Source organism: Hibiscus syriacus, unplaced genomic scaffold, assembly GCF_006381635.1.
Source record: "Hibiscus syriacus cultivar Baekdansim isolate YM2019G1 unplaced genomic scaffold, ASM638163v2 tig00112253_pilon, whole genome shotgun sequence".
Classification (NCBI taxonomy): domain Eukaryota; kingdom Viridiplantae; phylum Streptophyta; class Magnoliopsida; order Malvales; family Malvaceae; genus Hibiscus; species Hibiscus syriacus.
This window is the reverse complement of record NW_024063283.1, coordinates 683,377-706,670: the sequence shown is the minus strand read 5'-3', so window position 1 is coordinate 706,670 and position 23,294 is coordinate 683,377. Positions and strand designations below refer to the sequence as shown.

The window sequence follows — 23,294 nt, the reverse complement described above, 5'->3', positions numbered from 1 at the left end:
GGTTACGTGAGTTGGACCAAGCAAGGGACAAAGCGGTGCAGAGGGTTTTTTGCTTATGAAGGCTAGCATTGAAGGAGCTATCCCGAGGGGTTTCTTCAAGGTGGAGGTCAATTTCCCTTATAGGTTCGAGAGTCTTTCTGCTGTTTTCGGGTAGGTGGATTGGTGGAGGTGACGTGGGTAATCAGGGTGACGGTTGTCTGCTTGTCAAACTGTACAATTATAGGTTATTCCATAACTTAACTTAGAGCATTATATCCAGAACCATTATTTTGGCCTCTCTGTGGGTTTACCTTGGTTGTTGTAGTTTTAGGGTTCTAACATTGGTGTCATTCCACGACCATCCATAGTCCAAATCGATCGTTATCATGTGGTTGTGTTTCTATCGAAGCATGTGCATGCTCCATTGTAGTAACGTTGTTCATGGTTGCAGTATGGGCAGATTCCTTTATAGGTTTGGCGTTGACAACTCTAGTGTTAGATTCTTGGCATGTAGCATGTGTGTGGTCGTATCGGCCACAGTTTAGATCATTGGCAGTGACTCATACTCAACCAATTGAACATTTTTATTAACAATTAGCTTGGAGACCAGTTGTAACGCCCTATACCAAGTCTAGGAGTTTGAGCCATATACTTGAGCGTACATTAGGTTCCAATCGTGTTAGACATATCAGGATCCATATTAAGGAAATTCCGCAAAAGTAAACAAATTAAAATTTCTTAATATTCATCACACGTAACGTTTAACGTAACTAACACGCAATTGAATCTCAATTAAACATGCAAACATTACATTTAAACTTTTAGGGGTATTTTAGTCATTTCACATCATATAATAAATCAACAAGTCAAATCACCCAATTAAGGTTATCACATGTTAAACATTTTCATAAGGAAGCAACACGCAAAATTTCATACTAATCGGACATCACACAATCACTCAATTTATCATACAATATTAAAGACCTAAACGTAAATATGCAAAACTTATGTACCAAATAATAACATACAATTGAGGGTACCATTATGTAATTAAGTGCGTTTAAGAATTGATCACTCAAATCTCAACAAATTTCTAATTTAAGAGTTTAAGTAATTAAACAAATCAATTTCTGGGATAAATTAAACTCACATAATCATTCATTGGTCAAATTAGAATTTAAGAATACTTCAGACCTTTAATGAATGCAATTTCACCTTTTTCCATCGAGCAAAACAACGAATGGATCAAACCTTTCTTGAAAGGGATCGATTCTTTTTCACGGGGGATCGATCCTTTTGAAAATGGATCGATTCTTTGCAAAGCATAAACTTTGGGATCGATCCTTTCTCCTAAGGGATCAATATTTTTTCCGAAAAACTACAGATTTATCAAGAGCATGCATATTTGCTAAACTAATCACCCACATAAAAGTAATCATGGACTAGGAACATGTTTGGACACCACTCAACCACTTCATACATGTCAAAACAAAGGTATAACATGCTTTATAACACAAGTCAACACATTAATCAAGGATTTTTCACCAAAAGTCAACAATTGCATAAAAGTTCATTTTAAGCACAAGTCACCTACTCATTTTTGGCATTTATGGTCGTTTCATGCTACTTAAGAGTCTAACACGTTTAGTTTACCAAGTCACACGTAACTAAACACTCCAAACACTTCTTTAAGGACTAAAATAATATTTGAGTAATCTTATACTTCAAGGAACAAGTTCATACTTATAAATCCAAGTTCAAAAAATCAAACCAACATTAGATCTTAAACAACTTAAGCATTTTAAGGGGACGCGAAGAGAACTTTCTGTGGCAGGTTTTCTACCACTCTTGTTCTAGATATCCCTCGTCTTTTGCTCTCTTCATTAGTTTTCCGTTTTCATATGTACTTTTAAGTTTTGGGTTTTTTTGGTCGATAAACTTCGATTATTAGTGTTGTCGATTTTTTTATTGATTAGAGGGAAGATGGTATTGTTAGAGGATGAAATCAAGAGGTTGTTTAGAATATGAAAGACGATCATGCATGTAACATCCTCAATACCGGGTTAGTGATTAAATTGTAAAACTTCAAAATTTGGTGATTAAAGTATATTAATTGAATAGTTCAAGGACTTATTTTGAAATATATTATGAAGGATTGTTAGTAATTATTAAATGAATTAAAGAGCAAAATGGTTATTTGACAAGAAAGATTTTTATTTCCTTTTATAAGATAAGGAAACCACGTGGGAAGAGGGAAAAATGAGTTCTAGAGTTCTCTTCTTCTCCTTCCTTCCTTCATACAAGAGAGAGACAGAGAAAATGTGAGTTTCCTTATTCATTGATTATTTATTGATTTTAAAGTTAGGTTATAATCTTTAGGTGATACTTAAGCTTAAGTTATCTTAAAATCAAAAGATGATGGAGTTAGGAGAGATTAAAGATTAGGATTTCTTGAGTGAAATCTTAAAATAGAGTTCATAATTAGAATTGGAAGTTGGATTTGACTTGTCATTACAATAATTAACATATATGAAGTGATAGAATTGGATTTAGAACATATTGAAAAATTGGTATGATTATTGATTTCTATATGGAAAAAGGAATTTTGAGGTTTAAGATATGATAAATGAGTATAAATTGGTTTAAGCTTATGTATGTGAGTTAAGAACATGAAACAGGAGGAAACATGAAGGTTTGAAACTGAAAAGAGTGAATTTTCATGTTGAAAACGTGATTTCTAGGCAAAGTGTATCGGTACACATTTAATAGATACCGATACACTCTGAGACAAAACATCATCTAATGCAATAAGTGTATCGATACACCCCCTGTAACGAAAAACATCAAATGTAATTTTTGTATTGATACATAGGTAGTGTATCGATACACACGTTAAGGGATGTACCGATACACTATAGAGTGTACCGATACCTACCTTAAATAATAATAAAAATAACCTTTCTTTTAGTTTAAGGAATAAAAGATTAGAGTATACTATTTAGAATACTGATATGTATTAATGTATTATTATGTAGATATAGAACGTAATCCCGTTCCAGAACAATCGAAGAACTAAGACCAAATCAAAACAAACAAGGCCAAGGTGAGTGCATAACATAGGGATAATCTAATGGAAATAAGACTTGCGATAAGTCTATTTCCTAGGTCAATTTCATAGTATAATAGTTATGAACATGCATACATTATAGTCTTTATTAAATATGCATAAGTCATATATGTTTACATATGATTTGATATATGTTATATGACTCATGTTATATGATATGAGATGGATGGTTATATGCACATGTGAATGTGATTGAAGAAAAGACATATGTGATCACAAGGGAAATGACATGAGTACATGTTTATATGAAAAATAATATTAATGCCAATGTTATTTGATATGAGAGCTCTAGGTATAGTTGGCATGCTAAGAGTCGAGGGTTTCATATGTCCTTCGGAACATATTCACAGATCCTTCGGGACAAATATCATATGCCACTCAGTGGGAATTATATGAGTTGTGGTGACAGCAGATGTGCACAACCTCTATGTACTAGAATACCTTAAGTTCTCAGTATATACATGGGCCTATAAATAATATGAAAAAGGTGTAATGCATTGCATGTTATGGCATTAGTATTATTTATAATGAATCATATGAAATGAGATGGAATTCTAAATATCATGTTGCATGTTCATATTCATAAGAAATGCATTATTATAAATTTATGCCTCACTAAGTCTATGACTTAGCATATAAGTGATTTACACGTAGGTATAGAAAAGCAAGAAGGCCAGTCTTAGGAGTAGTAAAGCAGCATATCATAACCTGAAGATCAGATCAGAAGCACCTTACACAGCATGTTTGTTTGTGTAATGTATGTGTTGTCATGTAAATAAAGTCATATAGTGTGTACGCTCTGATCAAGTTTGTAATGTTTTGAACGTAATAATGTAAATATAGTTTTTGTGTTAATAAAAGTTTAAATTTACTATGGTTTTTATAAATGTACATGCTTTAAAAAGACAATATGGCACATCGGATTCGTATCCAGGTCGGGTACGAGTTGGGGTGTTACATTGAATGGTATCAGAGCTATGGTTTAGTTGATTTACGGCATAAAAAGAAGTCTAGAGTGTCTTAAAAGGTGTACATGCCAACATAGTAGTAAGAACTTCTGATCTGAAAAGAGTAATGAGTATGATGTTTAGCTAATGGAGACTTTTGGTTATATCTTATTAGATGTTCGGACAAGATAGCTCCCAAAGTGAAGCGGGAGATGAGAACTAGCCGAAAGTAGTAATTAACCTGCCCTGGCCAGGCAAGGTGAAGAACATGCACCTTATGGAGTGCCTGTACAAGACCAAGATGTCTTCTTAAGGATGTTGGACGCAATCTTGATGCGTTTCCAACCTCCTGTCTCATCAACACAGAGAATGAATGTTGCAAAGGAGCTAAGGGATTAGGAGCTCTTGAGTTCAAAGGTGAAGCTGAGGAAGGTTCTGTTGCTGTGGGCCTTTGGCTCAACGATGTGAAGATCATGTTAGACGGGTTTCACTGTTCTGATATGGAGAAGCTGGACGGAGTGGTCTCCTTGCTTCGTGGGCAAATGAGAATTTAGTGGATAAATGTAACTTTGAGGATGACCAGTGATCAGGTGACATGGTCTCTGTTTCTTGAAAAGTTTAGGCACAAATACATAGGAGACCAATTTATAAAACAAATGAAGCAAGAATTTTTGAATCTGAAGCAAATGAATCACACGATGTATGAGTATGATGAGTGTGAGTTTAACAAATTGAGTCGTTTTGCGGCTGAACTGGTGCCTACAGAGAAGTATGTCTACGAATGGTTTGTGGAGGGATTACACCCGAGGTTGAAGGAAATGTTAATCGTACAGAACTTGTCCTCATTCCAAGAAGTAGTAAACCATGCCAAAGCTCTAGAAAGAGCTCAGAGTGAACGGTTTAGGCAGCAGAGAGCTCAACCATCCAAAGAACTGGAGCTTCATCAATATCTGTACTACCTAATAGAGGTTGAGATTTTGGCTTTCCATATCAAGCAAGATCTGAATTAGTGGCATCCTCTGCTAGAGGATCAAATTAGACAAGAGTTAGATGAACTCAATCTGTAGGGACTGGTGATGGACGAGCACAACAGAGTCAAGTTGGGCAGAGTCAGATCTGTGGAAGAAACCATAGTGGAATATGTAGAGTTAAAACAGGAGCTTGTTTCCGATGTGGGGAAACAGGATATTTCATGAGAGACTGTCCCTTGAGGGTCGAAGAGTCTATTCCACCGGAGAGATCTTCTTCAATGTCCCAGAGGGGACAAGGTAGAGGAAAGAGCAGAAGTTAACCAAAATCCTCTACTCAGCAGGAAATTCACTCCACTGCTTGGGTATATAATCTCAAAACCAATGAAGACCGGGATGATCTAGAGATAATAGCAGGTACCTTTTTACTGTTTGATAAACGTGTTATGGTATTGATTGATCCAAGGTCTATATATTCATACATTAGTAGTAAGTTAGTGAGAGAATTGAACATTCCGTTAGAAGCTACTAGAAATGAGGTGATACTGACAAATCCATTAAGGTATATTGCTCGAGTGAATTTAGTATGTCGGGGGTGTCCCATACAGGTTCAGGGAATTGAATTCCTGCAAATCTGATGGAATTATCCTTTTGAAGAATTCGAAGTGATATTGGAAATGGACTGGTAATATCACTATCATGCAAATGTTGATTGTAGATTGAAGAGGGTAACATTATCAGTTCAGATGGATTGTAAATGGTAGTGTGTAGTAGAAGATGGAATCCATTTGCAAACGTCATCTCGGTGATGTCAACAAAGAAGCTATTATTATAAGGATGTCAGGGTTTCATGGCTAATGTATTGGATACTAGAACCAAGGAGAAAGGGCTAGAATAAATCCCTATAGTCAAAGAGTTTCCTGATGTTTTTCTAGCAGAATTATCGGGGTTACCTCCAGATAGAGAAGTGGAATTCTAGATTGAGATAATGCCTGGAACTGCACTAATTTCCATCGTACCATACATAATGGCTCCAAAAGAGTTAAAAGAATTGAAGATACAATTACAGGAGTTGTTGGACAAAGGATTTATAAGACCGAGTATTTCACCTTGGGGAGCTCCACTATTGTTTATTAAAAAAGATGGGTCAATGCGTCTCTGCATCGACTATATGCAACTCAATAAAGTAACCATTAAAAATAAGTATCCTCTCCCTAGAATTTATGATTTATTCGATCAGTTGAGAGGTGCTTCTATTTTCTCTAAGATTGATTTACGATTTGGATATCATCAGTTGAAGGTTCAGAAGAAAGATATTCCAAAGACTGTATTTAGAACAAGGTATGGTCACAATGAATTTATTGTGATGCCTTTTGGAGTTACAAATGCATCGGCTGCCTTTATGGATCTAATGAATAGAATATTCTAACCTTATTTGGACCAATTTGTAGTGGGTTTTATTGATGACATATTGGTGTATTCAAAGACGAAAGAAGATCATAGTGCACACTTGAGAATAGTTTTGCAAATTCTAGGAGACAAGAAGTTATATGCCAAGCTATCTAAATGTGAATTATGGTTGGATAAAGTAATATTTCTTGGACATGTGATTTATGCGGAAGGAATTCGAGTAGATCCTCAAAAGATAAAAGCTATTCTTTAATGAGAGGTTCCCAAGAATGTATATGAAGTTCGAAGTTTTCTGAGACTTGCTAGTTATTATCGAAGGTTCATTAAGAACTTTTCGATGATCGCCTTACCTTTGACCAAGCTGATAAGAAAAGGTGTGACATTTGTGTGGACTTCTGAATGTCAAGAAATTTTTGATATGTTGAAAAAGATTTTGACAGAAGCTCCAGTACTAGTTCAACCAGAGTCCGGTAAAAAATATGTGATCTACAATGATGCGTCTCATAATGGCTTGGGATGCGTGTTAATGCAAGAAGGCAAAGTGGTGGCTTATGCTTCAAAGCAATTAAAACTACATGAGAAGAATTATCTGACATACGATTTAAGGATGGCTATTGTAGTGTTCGCTCTTAAGATTTAGCGTCACTACTTGTATGGTGAACGTTGCTACTTATATACCGATCACAAGAGTTTAAAGTACTTAATGAATCAGAAGGAGTTGAATTTAAGACAGAGAAGATGGGTAGAATTTCTCAAAGACTACGATGTTATAATTGACTTCCATCCTAGAAAAGAAAATGTAGTGGCAGATGCTTTAAGCCGAAAGACGTTTGCATCCTTACGAGCTTTGGATACTAAGTTGTCATTGAATGATGATGGTATTTTATATTCGGAATTATCCCTTCGGCTATCATGGATAGATAAAGTAAAGGAATTGCAAGCTAGAGATGAAAGGTGTACAAAAAAGGTTACGACAAGTACATAATGGAGAGCTTAATGATTATGAGATTAAATCTGATGGGAATTTATACTTTTGAGGGAGATTAGTAATTCCATATAATGATGAATTGAAGAATGAATAGTTAACAGAAGCTCACTATAGTCCTTTGACGATGCACCCAGGAGGAAACAAAATGTATATGGATCTCAAGAGTCGTTATTGGTGGCCATGAATGAAAAGAAATATTACGGAGTTTGTGTCCAAATGTTTAACTTGTCAGCAAGTCAAAGCTAAGCATCAAGTTCCATCAGGATTAATGCAACCCATGTCGATTCCTCAGTAGAAATGGGAGAAAGTAACGATGGATTTTGTAATGGGCATGCCTTTGACTCCGAATGAAAGAGATTCAATCTGGTGATTGTAGACAGATTAACTAAGTCAGCCCACTTTATTCCAATGCAAACTAATTTCTCCATGGATAAATATGTCGAATTTTATATTAGAGAAATTATCAGATTACATGGTGTACCAACTTCCATTGCTTCGGATAGAGATCATATATTTACTTCGAGGTTTTGGAAGTCTTTACAGGGAGCATTGGGGACTCGATTGAATTTTAGCACAATATTTCATCCTCAGACTGATGGACAATCTGAGTGAACTATTCAAATCCTAGAGGACATGTTGAGAGCCTGTGTGATTGAATTCAACGGATCGTGGGAAAAATATTTTCCACTTGCTGAATTTACCTACAATAATAGTTATCAGTCAAGTATCAAAATGGCTCCTTATGAGACTTTATATGGGAGAAAGTGTTGTACACCTTTGAATTGGTACGAGCTCAAAGATATAGAAGTCTTGGGTCCTGAGTTGATTCAGGAAGTGGAAGAGAAAGTTCATGTGATCCAGAACAATTTGAAAGCGGCAGCTAATAGACAGAAATCATATTCGGGTCTAAAGAGAAAGGAACTTGAATTCCAAGTTGGAGATAAAGTATTTTTAAAGGTGTCTCCATGGAAGAAGGTGTTAAGGTTTGGACGGAAAGGAAAATTGAGTCCTCGATTTATTGGACCATATGAGATTGTAAAAAGAGTGGGGTCAGTGGCATACCAATTAGCTTTGCCACCGAAAATGGAGAAGATTCCCAAATTTTTAATGCTTCGAAGATACAGATCTGATCCCTCCCATATAGTTACTCCAAATGAGGTAGAAGTTCGGACTGATCTGACTTATGAGGAAGAACCGGTTCAAATTTTAAAATATGAGATTAAACAATTGAGAAACAAAACTATTCCCCTGGTCAAAGTTTTATGGAGGAATCATAAGGTGGAGGAAGCAACATAGGAACATGAGGAAGATATGAGAAATCAGTACCCCCATATCTTTGTGCAATGAAAATCCAAGGATGAATTTTCTTAAGGGGGAGATTTGTAACATCCTCAATACTTGGTTAGTGATTAAATTGTAAATCTTTAGAATTTGGTGATTAAAGTAGAATAATTGAATAGTTCAAGGACTTATTTGGAAATATTTTATGAAGGATTGTTAGTAATTATTAAATGAATTAAAGGGCAAAATAATCATTTGACAAGAAAGATTTTTATTTCCTTTTATAAGATAAGGAAACCACGTGAGAAGAGGGAAAAGGGAGTTCCAAAGTTCTCTTCTTCTCCTTCCTTCCTTCATACGAGAGAGAGACAGAGCAAAGGTGAGTTTCCTTGTTCGTTGATTATTTATTGATTTTAAAGTTGGGTTATAATCTTTAGGTGATACTTAAGCTTAAGGAAAGCTTAAGTTATCTTAAAATCAAAAGATGATGGAGTTAGGAGAGAATAAAGATTAAGAGTTCTTGAGTGAAATCTTGAAATAGAGTTCATAATTAGAATTGGGAGTTGGATTTGACTTGTCATCAACATAATTAAGAGATATGAAGTGATAGAATTAGATTTATAACATATTGAAAAATTGGTAATGATTATTGATTTCTATAAGGAAAAAGGAATTTTGAGGTTTAAGATGTGATAAATGAGTATAAATTGATTTAAGCATATGTATGTGAGTTAAGAACATGAAAGGGGAGGAAACATGAAGGTTTGAAACTGAAAAGAGTGAATTTTCATGTTGAAAATGTGATTTCTAGGCAAAGTGTATCAGTACACATTCAATAGGTACCGATACACTCTCAAACAAAAAATCATCGAATACAATAAGTGTACTGATACATAGGAAGTGTATCAATACACCCCATGTAACGAAAAACATCGAATATAAATTTTGTATCGATACATAGGTAGTGTATCGATACACACGTTAAGGGATATATAGATACACTATAGAGTGTACTGATACCTACCTTAAATAAGAATGAAAATAGTCTTTATTTTAGTTTAAGGAATGAAAGATTAGAGTATACTAATTAGAATAATGATATGTATCAATGTAGTATTATGTAGATATAGAACGTAATCCCGTTCCAGAACAATCGAAGAACTAAGACCAACTTAAAACAAACAAGGCCAAGGTGAGTGCATAATATAGGGATAATCTAATGGAAATAAGACTTGCGATAAGTCTATTTCCTAGGTCAATTTCATAGTATAATAGTCATGAACATGTATACATTATAGTCTTTATTAAATATGCATAAGTCATATATGTTTATATATGATTTGATACATGTTATATGACTCATGTTATATGATATGAGATGGATGGTTATATGCAGATGTGAATGTGATGAAGAAAAGACATATGTGATCACAAGGGAAATGACATGAGTACATGTGTATATGAAAAATAATATTAATGCCCATGTTATGTGATATGAGAGATCTAGGTATAGTTGGCATGCCAAGAGTCGAGGGTTTCATAGGTCCTTCAGGACATATTCACAGGTCCTTCGGGACATATTCACAAGTCCTTCGGGACAAATTCCATATGCCACTCAGTGGGAATTATACGAGCTGTGGTGACAGCAGATGTGTACAATCTCTATATACTCAAATACCTTAAGTTCTTAATATATACATGAGCCTATAAATAATATGAAAAAGGTGTAATGCATTGCATGTTATGGCATTAGTATTGTTTATAATGAATCATATGAAATGAGATGGAATTCTGAATATTATGTTGCATGTTCATATTCATAAGAAATGCATTATTATAAATTTATGCCTCACTAAGTTTATGACTTAGCGTGTAAGTGATTTACACGTAGGTACAGAAAAGCAAGAAGACCAGTCTTAGGAGCAGCAGAGCAGTATAGCATAACCTAAAGATCAAATCAGAAGCACCTTACACAATATGTTTGTTTGTGTAATATATGTGTTGGCATGTAAATAGAGTCATATAGTATGTATGCTCTGATCAAGTTTGTATTGTTTTGAACGTAATTATGTAAATATAGTTTTTGTGTTAATAAAAGTTTAAATTTACTACGGTTTTTATAAATGTACATGCTTTGAAAAGTCAATGTGGCACCTCAGATTCGTATCCGTGTCGGGTACGGGTTAGGAGTGTTACAATGCAGATGTTGAAAGAAAGGGGCTATTTCGTCGGATATTTTGAGATCAATATGTCGAAACAACAGTTTATTTCCAAATACGGCGAAAACATGAAAAAGGAAGATCTTGTTATCAATAAAGCCAAGCGCAATGATAACTCTGATCTGGTAGCCTAAATTATTTCTTTACTTTCAATTCATTTAACAAGTGGGCTTCAATCGATTTCTAAATTGCTTTTGAATGTATGGTAATCTAGCATGTTGAGTGTTTGGAAAACTTGTTGCTCTTGGATTTCGATTTATTTTCATCTTTGGTTATCATCTATGTATTGAACTATGACGTCTTGAATGTTTAAATCTCACATTTGCTATTCGATTTTGATCTAAAATCATTTGTGTTGTTTTTCTTATTAATTAATGTGTTATAATGTTTTCTTACTAGATAATATGTTGAATGTTTAAAATCTTGTGTCTAAATTCATCTTTTTTTATCGTGTAATTAATTTTCTGGTGATATACGTTTGGGGTGTAAGTTCTATATGTCAAAATATTGCGTGCCCAATGTTTAAAACTTGGATTTTGATCTACGTTAATCTTTTTTTTTTATCTTATCAATTGAGAAGTTATGTAATTTGTGTGCGCAAGATCTATGTTTTCTTTCCTGAAGAGGCCAAGGTTAGTGTCAAGACAATGAAGACATATACCAACCACATGAAATCAGAGAATGTATTCAGGGTTGTACTGGTTGTGCAACAGAATTTGACTCCCTTCGCTCGGAAGTGTATTAACAAAATTTCTTCAATGTTTCACTTGGAAGTTTTCCATTTATTGCTTTTATGATCTTTAGATTCCACTTAAATCATCACCATGTTTATTTATTATATTCTTAAGTGATGGCTTGCATCATCCAATCTTTGCTTGATGTTTGGCATATCTTTTTCCATATGAAGACTTTTGAGGCCAAGGATTTATCTAGTTTTAAGTGTATATTCTTGAGCTTATTAACGGGATAAACAAATACTACTGAACGGGTTTGTCAAATAGGTAGGTTGAGCGCTCAGTTAATCTGATGTATATCATTTTTCTTAGAAAATTTTTGTTAACGTCATAATATAATATTAAGATATATATATATATATAGGTCATATATGCATATAATAGCAATGTGATATTGTGGCATTGATGTTTAGGGTGCTCAGTTGTGTATATATATCAGTTGTATAGTCGTGTTCCTGAAAACTTCTTCTCCAATTAGCATACAAGCTTCTTTTTTTATTTAATGTCTCTTATTGTGATTCTTATTTTTATCGTTGCAAGAAGCCGAGCTCATGGTCAATGTAAATGATCATGCTCTTGTGCTAGAGCATCAGGTGCCTACTAATGATGAGAAAAAAACTCTGCTTCATAGATATATAGTAAAGGAAACACATGTCAATATTTAGTAACTGCAATTTACTATGTAGAATCTAGTATTGTAAAGTGTTTTGCCCAAATCTTTCTTTTCCTGTATGATTTTAGTTATTTTACCAGTTTACACCTCACATTAATATATCCTGCAAGTTGATCTGTTAATTAGGTATAGAACCAGATTTTTTGTAGATTCATTGAAATTTCAACTTGGAACATTACATGCCCTACTAGGAATGAATATTTAGTTTGCATGTTTATAGATTTTCTTTAAAAGCAAAAACATGGGAGAGAGAGTAAGAGATAGAGCGTCAGTGAAGTCAAAGAGTCAATCTTCATTCGGTGAGGTAAGGACAGTGTTCATGGATAATCTAAGCCAGAGAGTGTCAAGGAGTGCGTTGAGGGAGCTTTTTCAGTATCATGGTTCAATTAGCAGAATCTTTATCCCGAGTGTTTTGAATAAGCCAAAATACAAAGCATATATGTTTGCCTTTGTTCAGTTTGCTAATGAGAAGAGCATGATGAATGCAATTGCGAAAGTTAATGGTTTGATGATAGATGGAAGGAAAGTATCAGTGGCGGAAGCGAAGTACCAGAAACCACGAAAAAGAACAGCCACCGGTAGAGTACAGACAGAAAAGAAACTGTCATTTGATGATTAAAAGGGTAAAAACAGGGTTGAAAATGAGATCCTGAGAAGTGTATGAGATGATAGGTCTTATAAAGAAGGGTTGATTCAGAACAAGAGGTTAAGGGAAGATCAGAAGTCGTGGGAGAACAGAGGGGGTTCTTCAAAAGTGGGAACAAGAATGAGGAAATTATGGGAGATACATTTTTTTACGAAAGAGGTAGAGCGGACGAAATGCTCATTGACGGGAATCATTAAGGAATATGTTGAGTTGGAACTGGTTCAAAAGGCCTTGCACAGTGATGGTATTGATGTGAAGTTGGTAAGTTAGGGAAATGAATGGAACTCTTGCATTATCATTTTTCAATCGGTTGAAGCATTATCTGAGATATGAAGCAGTAAGAAAGATGAATTGCCCTTCTAGTTTGACTGGGTGGCACCGCCTCTTGATGAAAAAGGGATTCCAATGGCGTACTGCTTGGTTGATTTGTATGGAGTTCCTCTTCTATGTTGGCAGGAACCCTTCTTACAGAGGTTAGCTGAAAATGGGGAACGTTGGTTGAAATCCTGGAGGCAACAAGAAACAGAGAAGACTTGCCGGCTGCATGATTGATGATTAAAGTGGAAAGCCCTTTTGATGTTCCAAAGACGATCACGTTAGGAGTATATAGAAGATCATTCAAAGTTAGAATCAAAGCTGGGTCGATTTTTTAAAAACCATGTTATATTCGTGAGAAAGAACAGGATGGGCTTTCAGAGGATCCTTGGACAGAGGAATCATCGGAGGAGAACCAGGACGGTGGAAGGCATGTAATGATGGCATGTAGTAATGGGAGAACAATTGGTGTTTCAGAGGAGAGTCGGAGACATCAGTCATTATTATTGGGTAAGGATAAGGATATTATTAATGAAGGGGGACAGACTGTCTTGACCATAGAAAAGGTTTAATTGGGGATTATGCGGGCCGTGGGTTAAGAGAAAATGTGGATTTAACCTTTAATGAGTTGGCTCAATCAGACAAAATGAGTGAGCCTAAACCGCACAATTCTAGAATTTTCCTGTAGGAACAACAATTAATATAACCTATGGGGATTTCAGACACGAGGTTGGAGACATGACCCAAATCCCATTAGTGGTCGATGAGGATGGGTCTGGCAGAATGGAGGAGATATCACTTCCTAAAAGCGGTGGAGTAGATGGGTTAGAGGAAAGCAGTGGGTCTCCACTCCTGGTTAATTGTAACACTTCGGAAAGAAGTGAAGCCGTTGGTAGGATCAGGAAGAGGTTATTCGAAAGAGTTTATCATTAGGAGGAGAAAAAATAGATGCAAATCAGAGACGGGAGACAACTCGGTGAAGATTCAAGAAGTTAATGAAGAATTAAATGCCACATGCGAGGTGATTAAATTGTTGGGTATAACATTTCAGGGTGGGAAAAAAGCTTTTGCAAGGAAATTTGAAGAGTCGGGAAAAGATAAGTTATGGAAGATGGGAATTAAGCTCCCATCTTTGCAGGAGGTAGTCGAACCATTTAAATGTCAATTTTTTCATGTGTATCTTAGAACATCAGGGGACTGGGAAGGAAAGAGAATGTAAGGCAGTGAGGAGCTTGATTTTAATGAGGAAACTGACTATATGCGGGAGACAAAATTGGAGTCAGTGAATCAAGCTTTATTGAGGAAGATGGTAGGAGAAAATTAAAAGGTTTTACTTTGTCTCCTTTAGAAGGGGTAGCGGGTGGTTTAATTAGTATCTGGGATGAAAATTGGTTCGAGATAGAGCAACAATTTATCTTCAGAAGGTTCTTAGCAGTGAAGGGAAAAGTAAAGGATAATAGTGAGGAATGTTGTTTGGTCAATATGTGTGGTCCGACAAAGGAATCTGAAAGGGAGAGTTTTTTTAGGAACTACTAGTTTTCTTAGAACATATGGATTGTTATTTATGTGTGGGGGAATTTTAATGCATATTTGTCCCAAGGGAGAAACAATGGAATTCAATTAGAGTGTTGGGTGATTTTGTTTTTCAGGCTAAGCTAACAGATCTTCCAGTATCATGTGGGAACTTCACATGGTGCAACAATAAGGACTCCCCCGTTTTTGTCAGACTCGATCGTTTCTTAGTTAATTACAGATTCTTGAATATGTATCCAGATGTTGTTCAGACTATTCTCCCAAAATCATTAGCAAGTAATAACACGATACTACTTGAAAAGAGTGTGGTTAATTGGGGTCCAAAACCGTTTAGACTTCTTAATTATCTAATGGAAGAATATGGATTTCAGGAAATGATGGAATCAGCTTTTGAAGAGATGAAAAAGGATAAAAAGAGGGGAGAAATTGCACAAATGTTGAATGAATCAAAGAGAGTAATCAGAAGTTGGACGAATAATAGACATACATTGATGTCGGAAGGATTTTAGAGCTAGACAAGGTTATAGGAGACTAGGAGGCAGATATATAACAGGGGTTAAATTCAGTTTTTTGGGATGATATTATGAAGGCAAAGAGGGAATTGTGGGAGTTATACAAAATAAGAGGAATTAATATGGTTCCAAAAGTCTCGCATAAATTTATTTCATATGGGGATCGTAATTCCAGATATTTTTATCAGTGCACAGGGAATAGGGGAGAGTAAAAAATTTTGAAGGTACTAAAAGTTAAAGGTGAATGGATCTCTGACCCTGATCAGATTAAATTAAGTGTTTTTAGTTTTTTCAAGGAGGCCTATAACAGAAAACCAACTTTTGGAGTGGATAAAGTGGACCTAGAGTTTGCAAGATTATCGGAAGCACAAAGTTCGATGCTAGAAAAGACCTTTGCGGAGGAGGAAATTTGGAAAGCAATTGCATCCTCGAATAGCAACAAGGCGCCGGGACCAGATGGTTTAAATTTGGGCTTTTTTAAGAGATTTTAGTCGGTCTTGAAGGATGATATACGAAGGTTTTTCTCAGATTTTCATTCAGGGAAGAGATGTGAGAAAGATGTCAATCATTCATTTATATCACTGATACCCAAAAAAATTGAATCCAAAGAGCTTAGAAGATTATCGACCTATTAGTTTAGTAGGCGATAGGTCCTTTCAAGAAGACTTAGGAATTGCATAGATTCTCTTATAGGTTCGACTCAATTTGCATTTGTTACAAGGAGGCAGATTTTGGACTGTTCATTTATAGCAAATGAAATGATTGATTTTTGGAAAAGAAAATGGTTGAGAGGTGTTGCCTTTAAAGTGGACTTCAAAAGAGCTTACAATTTAAAATATTGATCGATTTTGTTGTAAGTTATGAAATATATGGGGTTTGGGTAGTAGTGGCGTTCTTGGATTCTAAAGTGTTTATCTTCAACTTCAATCTCCATCTTGGTTAACGGCTCCCCAACTGAAATTTTAAGATGTCTGGGGGTTACGCCAAGGGTGTTTGTTATCACCATTGTTGTTTCATTTAGTGGGTGAGATGTTAAGTTCGATTCTGACTAAGGCGGTAAAATTAGTCTTTTCAGTGGATTTTAAATCGACAATACAGATATGGCCTTTTCGCTGTCTCATTTGCAGTTCACCGATAATCTGTTAATCTTATGTTGTGCTTCAAAAGGGCAATTGAAGAATGTGAAAAGAGTATTGACAAATTTTGAATTATGTTTAGGGCTTCAACTAAATTTGTCTAAGAGTAGAATTTTTTTTATTAATGTTGAGGAATATTGCATCAAAGCGTGGACAGAGTCAATTGGATGCTTAGTTGGAAGCTTTCCAACGGAATACCATGGTCTTCCCCTAGGTTCACCGAAAAACTCGATTACGTTGTGGGAACCAATAATCCAGAGATATCACCAGAAATTGACAGGTTGGAAATCAAATACTCTTTCTTTGGCAGGAAGGGTCATGTTGGTGAAGTCAGTCTTAAGCGCTTTGCCAATTTATTTTATGTCGTTGTTTAGAATGTCCAATAAGATTCTGTGGAAATTGAATTCTATTATGGTAAATTTCTTATGGGGTGGCTCATCTCAAAAGAATCATATCAATTGAGTGAATTGGCAGACCGTGTGTAAATCCAAATGTCAAGGGAGTCTAGGCATAATTGATCTAAACTCTATGAATAGGGCTCTCTTGGGAAAATGGGCATGGAAGTTTGCTACGGAAAAAGAGTCTTGGTGGAAGAAAGTGGTTTGATGTAAATATAATTTGGATAACAGACTAATTTTGATGGACAATGGGGTCTCCTATAAGTCATCTTGGCTATAAAGGGGAGTGGTTAATAATTGATGGGTGTATGATGCTTTTGGTCACTGTTTTAGGAATCATATTCAATTATGAGTTGGTAAGGGGAATGATTTTCTATTTTGGTCTAATAAGTGGATTTGTGCTTAGATTGAAATTTTCGAGATTGTTCTCCCTATCCATTAATAAATAATGGAAAATATCTAAGTTTGGTTTTTATAATACAGGGGGTGGTGTTGGGATATACAATTTTGAAGGAATTTATTGGATTGGGAAGTAGAGCAGGGGGTAGAGCTATTATAGCTACTAAGTAATGCAAGTATTCGGTATGAGTCGGATGATCAATGTGTATGGATGGGGAATAGGGAAGGCGTTTATTTGGTTAAATCATGTGCTAATTTACTAACAGAAGGGTCTGTTGAAGATTTGATTTGGTCAAAACAGGTTTGGATCGGTTATGATACCTCAAGAGTACAAACGTTTATGTGGCAGTTTTTGCATAAAAAATTGGCTATTAAATTGAAACTTTTAAAGCGTGGTGTTAGTTGGATAAAGAACATTTTATGTCTGCTATGTGGTGTGCATCAAGAGACGGGTTTTCACCCTTTTTTGTGCTCTATTGCGTAGGGTATTTGGGGTGTTTCTTAAGATTGTGGAACATATCAACGACCCTTCGAGAGCATCCTAATGTATCTTTATTGCCTTGGGAAAGTCTTGCTCCAAAGTCTATAATTTGGAATTTTATTCTGGGAGTCGTTTTGTGGTTGATCTGGAAGTACCAAAATCATGTGATTTTCGAGAAGAGTAATAGTGATTTTAATCATTTGTTTTTTTATTGAGATATAGAGTGGTGGTGCGGTTTTTGGGGAAATTTCCTAATTTTCCAGTTCTCTTTTATTGCGTTGTTGATGACTCGAAGTTGGTTGATTCGAGTAACCTGTCCATGAAAACTAATAGATCACCGGTCGGATAGAGTCCCCCTCCCACGTGTTTCTTTAAAATTAATGTGGATGGGGTAGTAAAAAAGGTTAGGATGGCAGCGATATTGGGGGACTACTAAGAAATGAGGAAAACAAGGTTTTGGGAACATTTTCGACTTCATCTTGTCCAATTCCCCCTATCTTAGCTGAATTAAAGGCCATCCAAGCTGGTTTAGTTTTGTTTGTGGATTCAGAGTGATGTGGCAAGGGTCAGCTAATTGTGGAGACTAACTCAACAAATGCAGTTAAATGGATTAAGAACCCATAAGTGTGTCCTACCGTATTTTCACAACTACTTAAAGATATTGTTAATGTTGTTTTAAAGCATAGTGTTATTTTAAGGTCTGTAAAAAGGTATGTGAATTGAGAGGCTGATAGTTTGGCTAAGGCTGGTATAGGGTAGTAATTTAGTACATTGAGGTTATAGAGAGGTGAGTGGTTGAGTGCGAGGGTGGTGTTTGTAATAGTCGATTTTCGTTTTGAAGTGTAATTTATTTGTGGAATAACAATTGAGGCACTCTTTTCCTCCTTCCAATGTCTGTTGCTGTATTTCTTTTATAGTAGTAGTTATGAAGGGGGTTTTTAACGAGGTATTGCTTCTTTATCAAAAAAAAAGTTTGCATGTTTATCAGTAAGGGGCCAAGTGCCCAACCGCCTGAATAAACTGATGCAAAGCTGAGATAGATTGTCTTTGAAGCTATCCGTGGTAAATGACTGGAGGATTTAAAATTGAACTAGTTACCTAGACAAATTCAAAAGTGTTTTGAGCATACCTTTTCATGCTAACGTTGTATTTGTGCATGTTTTTTTAATTGATATCACAGACCTGCCTGCTGGTATGGTTTCCCCAGATGCAATGGTACATTTAGGCTAGAGTGTTTTCTTGCCTCATTAGCTTAAGTAGTCTCTCGGTTTCTAGTGTTTAGAGGTGGCAAATGGGTTATTCGATTCAGGTTTGGGTCGGGTTATTTCATATCTAGATTATATTTGGTTTAATTTTGTTTGGGTCGAATTGGGTCGGATTGGGTATGGTTCGGATTAAGTTCAAGTGTATAGTAAATTAGGCCGTTCAAGTATTGGATCTGGTCAATATCGGATCTGTTGATTTTCAGTTTGAGTCAATGTTGGATCGATTCATTTTTTGTTCAGGTCAATTCGGGTTGTGAATTGAATATGAGTTTAATTAAAAATTAGCTGACCTTATTCTCATATGGAATGGGGTAAGGGGGAGGTATGGTAGTAGGCTGCCCCAAACACTAAGTTGAGAGCAACTTTCGTGGAAGACCTCCAGCAATTATGAATTGCCCACCGTGGGACTCGATCCCACAACCTCAAGATTAAGAAACTTGCGCTCTACCAACTGAGCTGGATAGGCAATTCATATGAGTCTAATTAAGTATATATAAAATTATTGATATATTCTTGTAAAAAATTGTCTATTTGTTTGTCAATCTTATAATTTAGGCTCAATTTTAACTTTCAATCCTTTAATATTTTGAATGAAATCATCATAGAGAGATTATAATTTAACCCAAACTCGATCCTATAATGCGTGCTAGAGTTTGTAACTTGAATTTTATATTAATATGAACCGTAAAGTTTATAGTGAAAACTTTTTGGGAAAAAAATAAAATTTTCTATTATAAATTTCATTCTCGATCAAAATTTTCAATCATATGTTTAATGTTTAATTATAAATTAATATTTTATTAAATTTTAAAAATAATGCCCGAGTAGATTTTTAATATTTTTATTATAAATTTAAAATTTTTATAAATTTTTAACTTTGTTTATATTAATATATTTAAAATAACTTCGATTGTTTGAATTAAAGTGAATTCTCTTCATTTGAGATTTGTGTTTCATGCTAATTTGTGTTTGTAAAAAAGTGAAATTTCTTTTCTTTTAAAGTTAATTATAATATACTATCTAAGTGATGATAATTAAATTTGATCATATAAAATAAAATTTTGGGTAATAACTTGACTTTATAATACTTTATATCAAATAATTTTTAATTGTTTTTAGAAATTATTGAATCAAATATGGAGATGTTTTTTTAAACAAGAGAAAATAATAATAAACTATTAAGTTATTATCAAACGTGGTATTGGTAGTTATTAATCTATTATCAAAGCTGATGATTAACTAGTAATATAATGCAAAAAAGAGAATAAATCATGCATCATTTTACAATTCATTATATTGTCAACAAGTATATAATAACAATAAATTATTCAGTCACTTTTACTCATTTATCGAGTTAAAAATCGGTTCGATGTTTGATTCAAATTGGTTTGGCTAAATTAAATTTGGATCGCTTTTGGTTTGGGTTGCTTCCGGTTCGGGTTATTTTTTGTTTAGTTTGCTTTTGGTTCGTGTTAATTTCGATTTGGGTCAAATTGAATATGGGTCCATATTGGTTCAACTGAAATTTGGATCGGTTATGGTTCGGATCGGGTATGATTCTGATTTTAGATCAAGTTTAGCCATCATGTTCGGATCTATATCAGATATCGGGTTTGGTAAATCATTTGGGTCAAATTTGCAAGATCTACCGGTGTTTGGGTCACCTTCCAATGGTTCTCTTAATTATGTGCAAGGAATTTCCCTCTTGAATAATGGGAATCGGGCTAGTCCCTAAAAATGTCCATTCTTTGTCTCCGTGGGTTTAAAAACCTTCCTTGTTCATTCCTAATAACTTAATAAGTGACAGTAAGTGGGCAGTGTGGAATTCAGTCATTATATCCAGTACAATTGGGGGCTCTTTCTGAAAACATAAGTGCACGTCATTAGGAGAAAGTCTAGCTTTGAAAGCATTCTGCCCCATTCATTGTCTCATTCTTGTATTTAAGCGAAAAAAAGAATAGTATTTAATTGATTAATGAAAGCATTGGATAAACATTAGACTAGTACATACGAAGGTGGCTCAACATGTTTTGTTGCAATGCGCTTTGCGTAATGTATGAAGTAAAATAGAAATCCCGTCATTTTGAGAAAAGGACATTTTTCTCGTATGCAGACCAGGGTTTCAAATCGCAATAACGGTCGCGGTCGAATTTTCTGTCATTTCGGGTTTACTATAATTGTGATCATTGTGGGCGCTATTGCGGGTGTAACGGGTAACTCAGACGGCGGCGAAACTACTATTCTACGGGCGCTATCACATTTTCGAACCGTGATTTAAAACTGCAGACCTGTAGTGTCATCTTCTGTGTGCATTCCTTTTTTCCTTTAACAAACCCCATCAGTTTCTAATTATGTTGCTTCAATTCTTCATTTTTCTTGACATGTATCGAAACGTCTGACACAAGTAGGGGTAGGGGATATGAACCCCAAGGACCTTCCTAATACATTAGAAAACTTAAAAAAGTAATTGAACACACTCCTGTTGTACCCATACCGGAATCAATACTCAACACTCTCGAGTTCAAGTAACAGACGTTTCTGATCGCATTATGCTTTTGAAATGGATTGAATGCAGCTGCCACGTATTCAGGAGAGTGATCCGACTGCAAGGTACTACGGGCTGAAGCGTGGGCAGGTGGTGAAGATAATAAGACCCAGTGAGACCGCCGGTCGTTATATCACTTACCGATATGTTGTGTGACCATGTACCCTGTTAAACATTATTGTCCTATATTTAGACGAAGAAATATTCCATAAAATGAATCAGAACTAATTGCCTGGTCATCTTAAAATCGAGCAGCAAGTATTCATGCTGTATACGTGCGTTGTCATTTGTCAAGTGTAATAATTGTGCTTAAAGGATTATATATTTATATTCATGATTTATTATGTAACTGGATATATTATTATAATATTAAAATAACTTATTATATATTATTATATTTTCAAAAAATTAATAAATATATTTTAAATATTTTAATAGTTAATATTTTATTAAAATAATAATAAACTATTATATTAGTATTAAATTTATAAAATAATATTACTAATTACTTATAATTTAATAATAGTATTTTTATGAAAATAGTAAATAATATTAATTATATGAATAATTTATGATATATTATTATAATATAATTGAGTATATAATAATATAATATTCAAAAATATAATATTGTTAAAATATTATATGTGTATATATATATATATATATTGATTAATTTGTCGTAATTATAATGTAGTATCTGTTTAAAGATAACTCTAAATCATTTGACATATTAGAACGCTCACACCCCTAGTATTTCTGGTGCTCGAACTCGAGACCTCAATGAATAACAACAATTTTTTTACCATTGAGTTCGTACTATTATATGTTTTAAATATTTTGATACTTAATATTTTTATTTGAAATGATTTTAAAATATTATATTAATTTTAAATAAATAAAATAATATTATTTTATGTGTTTATTCTTTGAAGTGAAAAATTAAAAAAAATAATTTATAAAAATAATTTAAAAAATAAAAATAAATTAAATAAATGAATTACATTAAAAAAGCCGATTACAAAGACATTGAATAATGTTTTACTGCTATCAAACCCAAGAAAAATATTTTATATTTTACAACTATCCAATATACTTTTAATAGTTAAAGCATTTTTATTAAAATGTGTCATGTGGGTTGCTGACGTAAAGAAGGTCATCAGCATAGCAATCAGTAATTAAAATAAAATATATTTTTTTAAATGTGAATTTACCATAAAATAATATGAACAATCAAAATATAAACAAGATAAAACTTAATGTATAAATGAATCCATAAATTATACACAAAATTATTGTTTTTAGTATTTAAAAAAAAATTATTAACAACAAATGTTTGACATTTTATTTATTATATTTTTAGGTCTTTACTATTAAAAAATCATTAAGTAGCACGTGTCACGTTTATATTTTCTAATTTTTTTTAAAAAAAATGTTACTTAAAAAAATCTAAACATAACACATATTATTTAATGTTTTTTTTAATTATGTATATTTAAAAATGTAACGGAAAAATATTTAATATCTATTTTTAATAAAAAAAATTAAACACTAAAAATTAATTTAAAATATATTTTAAATACTTATTTTTATACTAAAACATAATATAATAGACGAGACTTAGATTTTATCAATCATTTATTTTGTTTAGTTTTACGAATCTCAAAATACAAATTAAGAAATTTTAATAATAAAAAAATATTATTATTCTTTAAGTGCCGAGATTAGAAAACTAAAA

General features: G+C 34.0%; 1 pseudogene; it reads left to right on the top strand.

The window, feature by feature from the left end:
- The first annotated feature begins 1,962 nt into the window (after positions 1-1,962).
- LOC120176722 lies at positions 1,963-21,805 on the top strand (annotated as a pseudogene).
- The last annotated feature ends 1,489 nt before the right edge of the window (positions 21,806-23,294 follow it).